At 34.8% G+C, this 13,265-nt stretch overlaps 1 protein-coding gene across 3 annotated transcripts in view; it reads right to left on the bottom strand.

Moving 5' to 3' along the window:
- Window positions 1-13,265, bottom strand: part of LOC131688730 (calpain-C) — a 98,852-nt gene that overhangs the window by 51,280 nt on the left and 34,307 nt on the right. The window contains exons 1-2 of one of the 3 annotated variants that reach the window (XM_058973207.1): window positions 9,954-10,317; window positions 9,341-9,610 (exon numbers count right to left, since the gene is read on the bottom strand). The exons of 1 other annotated variant lie outside the window; for it this stretch is intronic. The gene's annotated coding sequence lies outside the window, so the exon portion shown is untranslated. Of the gene's footprint in view, window positions 1-9,340; window positions 10,318-13,265 lie in introns of those variants that run through there. One more of the 3 variants, XM_058973211.1, reaches the window with a different exon arrangement.

Here is a 13,265-nt window from a genome sequence, read left to right as displayed (position 1 = left end):
AAAAAAGTCAACTGCATACCGCGCAGGTTTGTGGTTCAGGTTGGTTAGGTTGATATCTCACGTAGCATTCGCAGTCAACGCTGCCGTGGAAGGGATGCGGGAAAAGGTGTGCTTTACACCGTGCACTACAAGCCAGGAGCATAATGCATATTACCAGGTTGTGCTCAGTTATACCCTTGTGCTCCTTATGTTTTCTGATAGAAAAATGGTTTAGCACCCACAAAACAGATATTGTGCTGGTACGGTATGTATTTCGTTTTCTGAGAAAGTTTGACTTGCTATATGCGAAAGGCATTGCTGAATTTTTAGTTTCGTTATTTTCAGCATCCCTAAAGCGCAATTCTTGAACACATGTATCTCTGGCCTTCTTCAAGCCTATATTCAACTTTTCATAACAGAAGCAAAACGATACAGACCTAATATCCAGAGCCGAGGTATGTAGCAGGGTTGGGGCTAAGAAATGTAGAAACATAACTGTTTCCATCATGTGCTGTTGCGGTTACGGCTTTGCTTTCTTCCCTCCATTTCCACTCGTCTTCCAACATCAATAGCACAATAACACCGTATTGCTACAGTTCTCGGCTGAACCGGCTGTCTGATTGAGTCAGCAGTTATAGCGGCTGGAAGACTGTGTTATTGTGGTTCGGCATTTGTACCCACACGAAAGCCAAACATTCTTGTGGGTTTGAGGTGGGAGCTGGGAACAGAATCGCAATTTTGCCTGGGCGATGTAGTTCCGGAAGCCTGCGTTCTATTTGTTCCTAGTTTAATTCTGATACAAAAAATATATTTGTAGAACGACAAATATAATCAAAAGGTCAATTCATTTTATTATTTTGTTATTTTTGTTTGATGGACAACGTTCATGCAGAACCAGCGGACGACGTGGGTAGTACTACCCACTTGAAAATATTCGAAAGAATAAAAAAATGAAACATTAGTTTTGAAGCACCTAAAACTCGAAATCTGTCAAGCAATGCTTGTGCAAAATTTGAGTGTAGTAAGATCCAATTAAAGAGTTTGGTACACGATCGATTGAAATTTTATATGGGAAATAATACATTTATCTATTTTAGTATGTGTTTTATAACCAAAATTTATAACCGATACAAATATTTTTTAAAAATTATTTCCAAGGGGAGGGGGGGGGGGGGGTGGGGGTTTGGCAAACAAAATATAAATATTTTTTTAATTAAAGCATTTTTTTATTATACATTTTCTTTTGATCGTCCGAAATGTTTTTGATTTTTTTTTTTGTTTTTTATCTTTTGAAACCTTGCATTATGTGCTCGAACTCTACCATTCACAATTTGAAACGTTAATTATTATCGGTTACATTTACCATGGTCAACTATGCTTCGTTCGATTATTCGTTTCTTGCAATACCTCGAAAAAGAATGAATTACGTTGAATGAAAACGCGATTGCTTCGTTTGACCTTTTTATGTAGCCGAATATGATGAATTCTCATTAAATGATATGTAACTATTACGTGTAACCCTACATGAAACAATCGAGATTTTTTTCCCTTCTTGTTCATTTGACATGGCTCAATGCGTTAGCACAACTGAGCCATGGGTCTTTTATGATTTTTACAATATGTAAAAATTAAAATTAACTTTCACGTGTTCATCGGGTCTTGTTGGCGCAGCTTGCTGCTGCGTGTTGAGATCTTTTTCTTAGTGGTGAAACATAAGGTGCGCTGTCTGCCGCATCTAGGAGGTCACTCAATCCGTCTTCTCTCGCCTTTTCGTTCACGTTTATGTCGTCATCGGTACTGCATTCATGATGCTCACAGTCGGATGTTCTTGTTTGTTTATTATGCTTACGGGTCGCTGTTGTAAATACTTCTTCATCGGTATTTGATTCTTTATTGGTGGTGTTGGTTGTTGGTTTGGAGGTATTTGGTGGTATCGTTATTACGTCGTTGTTGGTAATGGCAGTTAGTTTAGTGGTATTGGGTCCGATCGTTGTTGTGCTGGTGTTTGTTATTGTCTGGTCCGCAGTCGTTGGTTTAACAACCGTTTGCTATTTAGCATACGACGGTTGTATACCGGCTTTGGTCGTAACAGTAGGAATGTCCTTAGTAGCTTCTGGGCAAGGTTTTCCAAGATTTTCCGTGGTGTACTGACTGATCACAATATTGGCACGTAGGAATCTGCCCTGGGTACGTGACCAGTGTTCGTTGAGAATATGTAACACCTTGAGGTTATCTTCTTGGGAGTGTCAAGTAGGAGGGATTAAATTTTGTCGGACACATTCTCACCACACGAACGGCGTTGCGATGTCCTGGGACGAAGTTCCTCCGAGTATCTTCCGTAACACTATACACCCCTCCGTATTGTGACAAGAGTTGTTTGATAGCGGCGGAACTAGTACGTGATGCCAAGTCCTGTAGTATTATTTCAATACTGTCATTATCTATATATGTTGGAATGTTCAAGTTGTCCTACAAAGCAAATGATTCTGCTTGACTGATGTTTTTGAACATAATCAGTGCCAGATGACGTAGACGGTGAAATTGCACAGCATTAACTTCTGCTACGTTGAGCTTCATGTTCACCTTCAACATTTGCTTCACTTCACGAATCGATGGTCTTACCGGACGTTTCCAGGAGTCTACATCAACACAGTTTATCCGCAACGGGGCATACACTTGCTTTGCATTGTCTTGTCCTTCATTGTTTGTTCGCGTTTCAATTTTTGTTTGTGCAAATAGACTCGATTTTTGCTTTTACAAATAGACAAAACGGCGCACGGGTAAATTTGATTAGCTTCTGAACTGAGCAAGACGAGAAACCGGACTGAAACGGGATCTTTCTCTCTCTCTGATATTCCGTGATATTCTGCATCCAGAAACTATATGTTTGTATTCAAGCTTACATGAAAAAGTCGTTTCGACTTAGTTGCCCCTGGTTAGATGACACCTTATTGATTAGTACTGACTTTTCTTCTCTACTCGTCTTTATTGCAAATTGTGTAGATTATCAACTAAATATTGTAATTATCTTTTTTCCACTCGTTTGCATAGCTTCTCGTATACTGCTCTTGTATGCAAAAGTGACGCAACTTTAGACAAATTTCATTTATTCTTACTTATAAGCTCACTGTAAAAATCTACATCTTTCAGTGCAAGTAACTTTAAGTGAAAATTTAAAATGATTGCATATTTCGTATCACCAAGATAAGAAAATATGCTCAAGAAAAGATTTACTCGAATTCAACTTGGTTTGTCCCATACGATGCTGACAAAATCGGATCAAAAAGCTGTCAAAATCAGGGGTAGACAAAATCGAGAGCTGATAAAATCGGATCTTCACTGTAGTATAATTATATAACAAAGCATCATTAAATTCAATTTTGTAACAGTGTGCTCTTTGTTTCAACTTTCTTCCTACCGAGGTAAGTTGAAAGTTGAGATCACATTAGATTCTGAAAATATGTATTTTTGTGAAAAAAAAACCGATTTAATCCACCTAGCAGTGAGATAAGACATTTCTTACACATATCACTGTTGTAACATTCATTACTTTTCAGAACTCATGCGAATTAAGCACCCAACTAGAGGTGGGATGAAAACAGTCATGCTCGAATAAAACCTCGAATAAACTGAATAACAAAATTTGAAAAAAAAAATTACGAAAATTTAAAAAAAAAGTCAGATTAATAAAATGAGTAAAATGCTTAATAAAAATCAAATTAATAAAATAAATAAATTAAATTAGTTCAGCTCCTTAAATATAAAATTAAACAATTTAAAAAAGTGATCATATTAGTAGAATAAAATAAACTAACAAATTGGATGAAATGAATAAAAGAAATGACTAAATAAAACGAATAAAAAGAATAAGATAAATGAAAGAAAAAAAAAGAAAAAATAAATGAAATGAATAAAATAAATAAACAAAAAAATAAATACTATGAATGATATGTACAACATTAATTAAACCAATTAAATTAATAGAATGAAAAAGTGCGATGAATAGAATTACTAAAATTAATAAAAAGGAGAAGAAAAAAACAAAATAAAATAATTAAATGATTAAACGGTTAAACGATACTAAAAAGGTTTTAAAATAATAGAATAAATCAAATTGTGTCAAATTGATAATTTTGATGGAACGATTCAAATGAATGACTGCAAAAAATTAGTCAGATTATTAAAACGAAGAAACTGAATATATCTTATATAGAATAGAACTTGAATAAATGAATAAAATGCATAAAATTAAAACAGTGAACAAAATAAGTTAAATGTTAAACTTTTATAAGAAAAATTGCACTTTTATGGAGTCCAGTTTTTAATGCCATCAATAATACAGAATAGAATTTTCAGATCCAGTATTTTAAAGCGTATTTGGAAACAGTAAACCGACCTAAGGTCACAAGGTGTTTTCATATATTTTAAAACGAAAGTTCGAGAAAAGTACCACTACTCACAATACGGCACCTTCACAATCGACTGAACTTTGTCGAATTTCACGCCAAGTGGACCGTCGAAAAGTAGCGTACCATTCAGTGAGCTGATGATAGTAAAGTTGTATTATTAAAATTGAAAGGTAGGCGTCAGTAGGTTAGATGACCACCAGGCATTTTTATCACTATACACGATGCGAACATGAAATACATTCAAAGCCAAATCACCATACTCGAAAAACACGCTTGCGCTGCTATTATTTCGAACAGCACTGTAGGTTTCATTCAAACTGCAATTGAGATATGAAGAGTTTTCAAAAACACTATTTTCAAAATTTTCATCCATATTTCCCAGATAAATCAAATATTTTTCTGAGATTCCCAAGGATTTCCTTAATCATAGTGCAACGCTCAGTATTAAATTGGAGTTGATATAGTTTTCGATTTTTGACTATATGCCTCCCCATAGTGCAACGTTCGAAGGCATCTTCGGGGGAAAGTAGGGTTTGAACACAAATTAGTTATAGTTTTCTCATAATACAAACATTTTGCAAAAATTTTCAAAACTGCAAATATTTTTTTTGCCAAGTCGTCGCTGTTGTGCTATCCTATGACAAACGCCATTTTGGGGTAAACTGAGTTAGATATGCCACATAACTTGTTTGAAAAATCTCTACAAAGTGGCGTTTTCAGAATTTTGAAATTCTACTTGTTTACTTGGATATAGCGAGAAACATGATGAGAAATTGTGAGTTTTTTGCTTCAAATCACTGTATCTAGGAATTTGCTCAAGTTATATTGAAGTTTTAGATGTTTTTATGTGTGAAAATGTCTGAGGAACACGATGGCATAAACATTTTCAAAGAAAAATTACACGAGTTGTGAGAAAAACACAGTTTTAGTTTTAAACTGGAAATAAAGCATATTTGACAACACTGTAATCAAAAATAACACTGTTTTCTATATTCCCTGACTCATTTCCTTCAAAATGCATTTCACCGATTGTTTATAGACCATATGAACGCAAATATATGAATAAAAGTAAAAAATGGTTATTTTTTTATGGAAAATTTTCCATGCACGATTATGACACGTGATACAAATTTTGTCATCAATACACGCCTATGACACGTGTGAGTGCGACTTTTGTTTACATTCATAGTAAAAACTCGCAAAATAGTCAACCGATCTTCGTAATATTTGAGAGATTAATGCAGAATAGATAGAAGTATCAATTGTCTTCTTTGGATTGTTTATACCATTCATAAGTTTCAAAATATTCAATCTCAAACTTTAAAAATCGTTTTTCTCGAAATGTGCTAAATGGCGCTTGTCATAAGATAGCACAACAGCGACGAAGTGGGATGTAATATTAAATTTGTTTCCGCGATTGACTCTGCTCTACATTAAAATACACAAACTATTTATACGGAAATAGCAGACAAAAACCTTAGGCCTAAGTAAATCTTTCAGATTAGTAGAAGATCTAATGACACAACTTAGAAAAAGAGAAATAGCAAGAATAGTGCCAAGAAGTAAGAGAGAGGGAAAGAGAGAGAGAGAGAAAGAAAAGAAAAAGGAGAGAGAGAGAAAGGGTAGGGGGAACGTGTGAGGAATGGTAAATGATGGTTAAAGCCGTGACATTATTTTTATACATTATGCGATATTTTGATTCCTTACATCTCTATTATGAATACTGCAACTAGTAACTTTTGCACTATGACCAGTATAACCTAAATCTTGTAAAAGAAGCCAAATTTACATTTTAAAAATACAGTTGCTCTCGGAGATGCCACGAGTATTAAATGAATATGAATCATATGAGAAACCTATTATCTCACTACTAGGTGGATTACTTGGTGGTCTGTGTGTTCATATACCACCCATCTACCTCACGACTGAACGTAATGCTTAATCCAGTGGGTGAATACATGAACTCTGGACAAATTTTTGCTTTGAAGTGAACCTGTCACATTATTTTATCTTTGAAGTGAACTTACATATTAATGATCGATAATTAGATAATTTATTGTTGAGCAAATTTACGAAACACGTTGTATTTCTTGAAGCACGTAGATGTGTTTTCATACCCCGAGCTTGAGCTTGCGCGACCACCCCTGACTGCTACTCCGTTATCGATCTGGACTAGCTGAAGTTGCACAGGGAATCGCTTGGGAGTAGCGAAACATCTTTCAAAGTGCAACTCCTGGTAATCCTAAACTGTTTATTGATCGATACCGGCGCCGGCCAGGCCCGAATGTAGATCGCGGAAGGAACGGGAAGGAATTGTTAGTCTGATACTTGCTTTTGCTAGAGGCCGTATATACTACTGCGCACTCCACAAGTATCACGAGAGGAGGATATTTGTTAGTAAGTATAGAAGTTGGATCTACTTCTTCTTTACCGACGCCAGAGAGGTGACTCCACTATCTGGATGAGATATCGATCCATCAACTCATGGACCGGGGACCAACTGGAATGAGTGGCGGTCACGCTTATCACTCAACCACCGGCGCCGTCATAGATGTGTTTTCATACCCCGATGTTCAAAATCGGTTTCGTTTAGCCCCTAAAACACCAGTAAAGAAATACTCTGTATGTAACGGTCTCATTTTTAGTTAGTGGAAATTGGCAAGCGAGGAAAAAATACAAAATGTTTAATATCTCCATCGCTCGTGAACGGATTTTGACAACCTTAACGAGCTATAGGTATTTTTATAAGCTTACTATTTCTTTGTAGTTTGAGCAACGTGATCGCTTTGTTCGAAAGTTATTTGCTTAAAACGTAACCTGTTTTGACAAAATCACCCATATCTCAGAATGTAAACAACATATCAAAAAACAAAAATAATAGTGTCAAATGGGAATGTTAGGCCTTTTATTTAAAACTAGTTTCGTTAAGATCGGTTTAGCCGTTACTGAGATAATTACTTGACAATTTGTACATACATACATACCCACACACATACAGACATTGTCCCAATTTGTCGAGCTGAATCGATTGGTATATGAGACTCGGCTCTCCGGGCCTCGGAAAAAGTTTTCAAAATTTGAGCGAATCCTATACATTTCTTTTGTAAGAAATGTAAAATCAGAGATAAAAGTATGAAAAAGTGTACAAAAATACGTTTTTTGAAAAATAATTTCAAAAATGGTTCTTTAGGAGAGAATATGATTTACGTGTTTAACGACTCAAAATTAGTCTAGAAAACACTTTTTCACGCACTTTAATTTTTCCTTGTTAACTAGTGTAATCTTATTTAAGACCAAAAGAGATATTAGAACAGAAAGTTAAAATTTTCACTCAGTGCTTCATTACATCACCAGTTTTTATCAGATTTTCGATCAGATATCTGTCACATAAGATTTTAAAAGAAAAATCAATTAAAAATGAGTAATTTTTACAAAACATTACTTTTTTGACTTTAGTGGCTCTTAACTCTCTTGATGCTTAATCCAAACATCTTGTACAATTTTTGGAATGGACACATCAATACCTTTCGAATAATGAGTTATATCTATTATGTTGATGGGAAGATTAATTCCTGTGATATTGACCAATTATTGGAAAAAGTGCTCAAAACCACGTTTTTCAAAAAATCCCAAAAACGATTCTTTGAAAACGAAAATATATATGATTTTCGTGTTCAGCAACCCAAAATTGACTTGGAAAACACCTTTTCTTTTTACTTAACGCAATCACCCCGAAATTTATAAACTAATGTTAGTGATCTGGAGGGGCTAAGTATTAAGATATATTTGGTGAAAAATATATCATTTCCAAGTAAATTGGCTATGCACAAAATTCTATTCCGTCAAAAACACAACATTTGAACACCAATTGGGTGAATGACAGTGAATTATCCGGAGGTACCTCGAAAAAATGCGGTGTGCACCATAACTCAAAATCTCCTGGACCAAGCCTTGAAATTTCGCATAGTTCTTCTTCACATCTTTGCCCAGGTAACTACGGGAGCGCTTTACAAAATTATTGTTATTATTTTTACAATAACATGTTTTCCATTTTTCAGCGAAACTAGGATTTTTGGCTTCAACTATCGAGAACAAAAAATTCAACTATCGAGAACAAAACAAAAGTTCCCAGTACCTGAGGAATGGCGTGTAGAAGAATTTTCGTAAGTTTGGTCCAGCAGATTTTGAGTAATGATGTACACCCCAAAACAAGCTTTCGACGAGATGCCTGCGGAGATTAACTGTCGCTCGCACAATTTTTGGTATTTTTCTCTGAAAATTTGAGAAAATATTGTTCAATTGTAGCATTATTATATGTAAATCGAATAAACACGCTAACATCAGTCTCTATAACTCCATAACATTATTTTAAATGTGGCTTTTTACCGAATTAACCTAACTACCCCTTAAACAGTTTTCTAATCTAATAAAACTAAACCGAACTGTTAAAAAATATAAAAAAATGGAAGCATCATTTTTCATTATCTCATCACAATGTATGCGAATGAATTGATTATTGTTTTTATAATCTGGAAAATATGAAACTGAGAAATACGATTTAATCAAAATAGAATTTTTTTTACTCATAAAACGGCGGAATTTTTGGTGAAAAATATAAATTTTTTTCAAATAGTTAATAAAACCCTAAATTGAAAAAAATATTTCGAAAATTAATTGTAGGGTGTTTTATATATAAAATGTGTATGCAATGTTTAAAATAAATCGTCTAAGTAGTTTTTGAATGACAGTTAACACCACAAATCGTGTTTTTTTTTCAGAGACGATCTTTTTGCATAGAAAAATTACAGAATGTTTTTGAAATGATAAATTATAATGTACAAAAGTTTTAATCAATTCGCTTCACCCAAATTTTCAAAAAAATCGAAAAAAAAAGATTTTTTTCACGCTGAAACCCCTACCCCTCCCTTAAAAAAATTCCAGACAATACTCACCAACCGTAAAAAACACTCGAATAGATGCCGTAGTCGGTTAGCCAATGGGTAATAATAATCCAGCCAGATATGAAAATGAATACAAATGCTTTGATAAAGCAATAGCTCGTTAATGTTGCACTTTTTCAGCACCCGCAGATGGAGAAGGTAAACAGGTTTCGAAGTCGTCGTCACTCTCTTTCACTTCACTTCGTCAACCACTGCTCTTGATGGGAAACCTTCGCGCTCCGGATCAAATCTTTCAAATCGGTCGGACGAGCCAAAAATCTTCTAACATAAAAAGTAGGTTTTATTTTTTCCTCACACCACAATACTAGCTTTCTGTTGCATTAAAAATTCAATGTTATGAAAGAAAAAAACAAATAAACTGTTCACATTCACGCAGCTGTAGCTGATTTTCTTTTATCTGTGCTTCTCCGCTCTAGTAGTATAAAATACAAGGGCTTTTAGGGTAGGTACTTGTAGGAGGAAAATTTTCACTTTAGATGCACCAATTTTCACACAAGTGGTTCGATGTATTCGAAGAGGGGTACGGTATACTATTAGCAGCTATAATAATAATGGGATTGTCGTCAATTTTCCTTGCTGCGAGATGATGATCTCACTGGCTCACCTATTCACTTCACAATACGTGGTTTCTAATAGACCTCTGTCGATGCATAAATTTTCACCAATTTGGATAGGTTTTCGATTTCACACACGCATCACAATGCCACCTTTTTGAACTTTTAAGGTTCGTCGCTTTTTTCCTGCAATCTTTTGTGCACCACCATCACACACTGCTGCCGAATTGTAAATTAGCGGATGAATTTCAGTCAGGTATCGATTTCACAGTTTCCCTTTTACACTACCGATGCCTGCAAGAATGCCCGAGTCGCACAGGAATTCACTGCTGTGGCTAAAATCGAGGGTAACAAGAGGTAGACCAGCGCGGAAACAAGCGTACGAAATTTGCCTGTGCGCGACGAGCGTTCCCAACGAACTGGTTGCGCAAAGACGTAAAGCGAAAAGCGCCGTAGAGCGAATGTTGGCTGTAGTAAGCGGGGAAATCACACTCCGATCTACCAACGAAGAGACTCGTTTCGCGAAGTCCGAAGTCAAGCGCCTCGCCTTGGAACACTCTTGAGACGGAGTTTGTGAGAGCGCGAGAAGAAACTTTCATATCGCGGAGTTTGACGGCGACTTTTTTTTACTTATTTTTGCCGCGTGTATGAGTACATATAGCGGATTTTTTCCTCTACTCTTGCCGAGGCTTCTGTTGCTGCTGTTGGAACTTGTCTGGCAATGTCGTGAAGTTATGGAAAAATTGTTCGAACGTTATTGATGTACATTAGTATTGGTTTGAGCTAAAATATTCAATGGATTTCTTGAGGACCATTATCGGAACCAGCTGAGATTGAACACATACCCCGAAGAATTGTACTTAGTATTAAACCATCACTTTTGACGTGTCAATGTGAATTAAAAAATAATGTAAAATAGTGATATAAAAGTTTTTTATAATACAGTGGGCAAAATCAATGCTGTATCAGATTAAATCAAACAATGCATGATAAAATTATTGTTATCAGCTGCGATAAGCATCTAAAATACGCGGAAATAATTTTACCACGAAAATCTTCGAAGTACCATAAACATTTAAAAATAAATTACCTTTTCGGGTAAGATGCCGCAAATGCATGTGAAACGCCGCATCTGGAAATTTCGTAAAAAAAAAATGAAAAATTGAACTTTTCCACCGATTTATTAAAGACGATGTTCGACAGGCGAACCAACAACGACTGGCATAACATCCAAGGATTTTTATGATGCTACGTTAATTTTCTCGTCTACACCGACAAACAGCAAGCAACTGATGAGCTACCGACCAACATCGAATATGTTGCCCAGTTTTCCTCGAAAAAATGACCAACATTAAATTGAGACTAACAAACAAAGTAATGAAAAAAATTAGAAGATTGTGAGCAAGACACGATCACCGTTACATTAAAATGCAGCATGACTAGCGAACACCATGAGCGAATTTATTACATTGCATCAATAGCGCATCATTTTTGAGGGTAAACACGCATTATGTTGTTACTTTTAATGTTATTGTTAACTAGTAAAGATATAGACTACTTTTAATGTTATTGTTAGCTAGTAAAGATAAGTTACCGAAGAAACCGGTTCACATCTGATTGACGACTTAAAATAAATAAATAAATAAATAAATAAATAAATAAATAAATTGACCATTAACAAGCACAAAGTTAAGACAAGTTAATAACAGGAATTCTCTAATAATTTAATTCTTTTTCCATTATATATTCGTCTTAATAAGATCGGCTTGCTGATAACTGCCTTGCGATTCATGAGAAGAATCCTATGATACAATTCGAACCTTGCGCCACGGCTTATGCACATGGTATAAAACAGCAATTCGCCATCTCGCTTGTGTTGTACCATCATCGCTGAAACTACGATTTACAACATCATTCCAGTACACAGAGATGAACGTCCCTCTTTGACAGTTCATGTGAAATTATATTATTATATTACATTATTTTATATTATATTATATTATATTATATTATATTATATTATATTATATTATATTATATTATATTATATTATATTATATTATATTATATTATATTATATTATATTATATTATATTATATTATATTATATTATATTATATTATATTATATTATATTATATTATATTATATTATATTATATTATATTATATTATATTATATTATATTATATTATATTATATTATATTATTTTTTTTCCTTTTTTATTTCGACATTTTCTTTTTTATACTTTAACGACATTCAATTAGCTAGAGATTACTGGGTAGGGAAAGTTATGAAAATTAGAGCCATAGTACTCAAGTGAGAGCAAGGATATAAAGTAAACAGATCGGAAAACTAGAAGTGGCAGGGTCATTAGAACAGGCTTAATATCGTACGGGCTCTGTTAATGAGGGTCGAGCTTAGGCACTATAACTACGAATCACCCGAGTTCACTAACATGTGTCCTGGTACCGATAGACGTGTCCATCTTTACCGTGACAACCGACGGTAAAGATGGACACGTATATCGATACCAGGACACATGTTAGTGAACTCAGGTGATTCGTCGTTATACTGCCTAAGCCCGACCGTCATTAACAGAAGACGAAGATTAGGCCCGTACGATATTAACACGAGGTTATGAAGAACCTTTATATATATCACGAACTGGATACACGCAATGCATAGCAACACACAGCTGTGCTCATCGTTAAGACAAGTAGAGATAAGAAAACGGAGTGTCTGCGGATGTCCTCAAGGTGGTGTGCTGTCACAATTTCTATGGAACCTTGCCGCCGATAATTTGTTGAGGAAACTTAATGAGCTTGAATTTCCGTCATATGGTTTCGCCGACGATTATCATATAATGATCACAAGTATTTGCATTAACACACGTTTTGATGTGATTCAGCAAGTCTTGTGTTGTTGAGCATTAGCGTCTTCATGTTGGACTATCATTTAATCCACAAGAAACATCAATAATTCTTTTCACACAACAACCAGAGCTAGTCCGTTGCAGTTCATTGACTCTGATATTATTATTGCACATTACTGTGCCGTATCTTCACGATTCTGTATAGAGTACAATTAGGGATTTTGTGAATTTATTGAATTTATTTTTGATCTGATAGCCAGTGTGTATCCCATATAGCAAGAACTCGACGAAATGCTACATTATCTCGAGATAGACAATAAAACAAGTATAACGTTTTGCTTTCTCTTTATTTTTTTTGTTAAACTGTACAAAAACATGCGGAAAAGATTGCGTTTCACAACTAAAGTGTTGTACAATTGTTATTCTACCATAACGACGCTAAGTTTCTTAAAAACTATAAATAGTTAGAATTTATGACCGTAAAGTAC

The sequence above is a fragment of the Topomyia yanbarensis genome, chromosome 3 (assembly GCF_030247195.1).
Source record: "Topomyia yanbarensis strain Yona2022 chromosome 3, ASM3024719v1, whole genome shotgun sequence".
NCBI classification, from domain to species: domain Eukaryota; kingdom Metazoa; phylum Arthropoda; class Insecta; order Diptera; family Culicidae; genus Topomyia; species Topomyia yanbarensis.
Note: the sequence above shows the minus strand (reverse complement) of the source record. Positions and strands in the feature narration are given on the sequence as shown.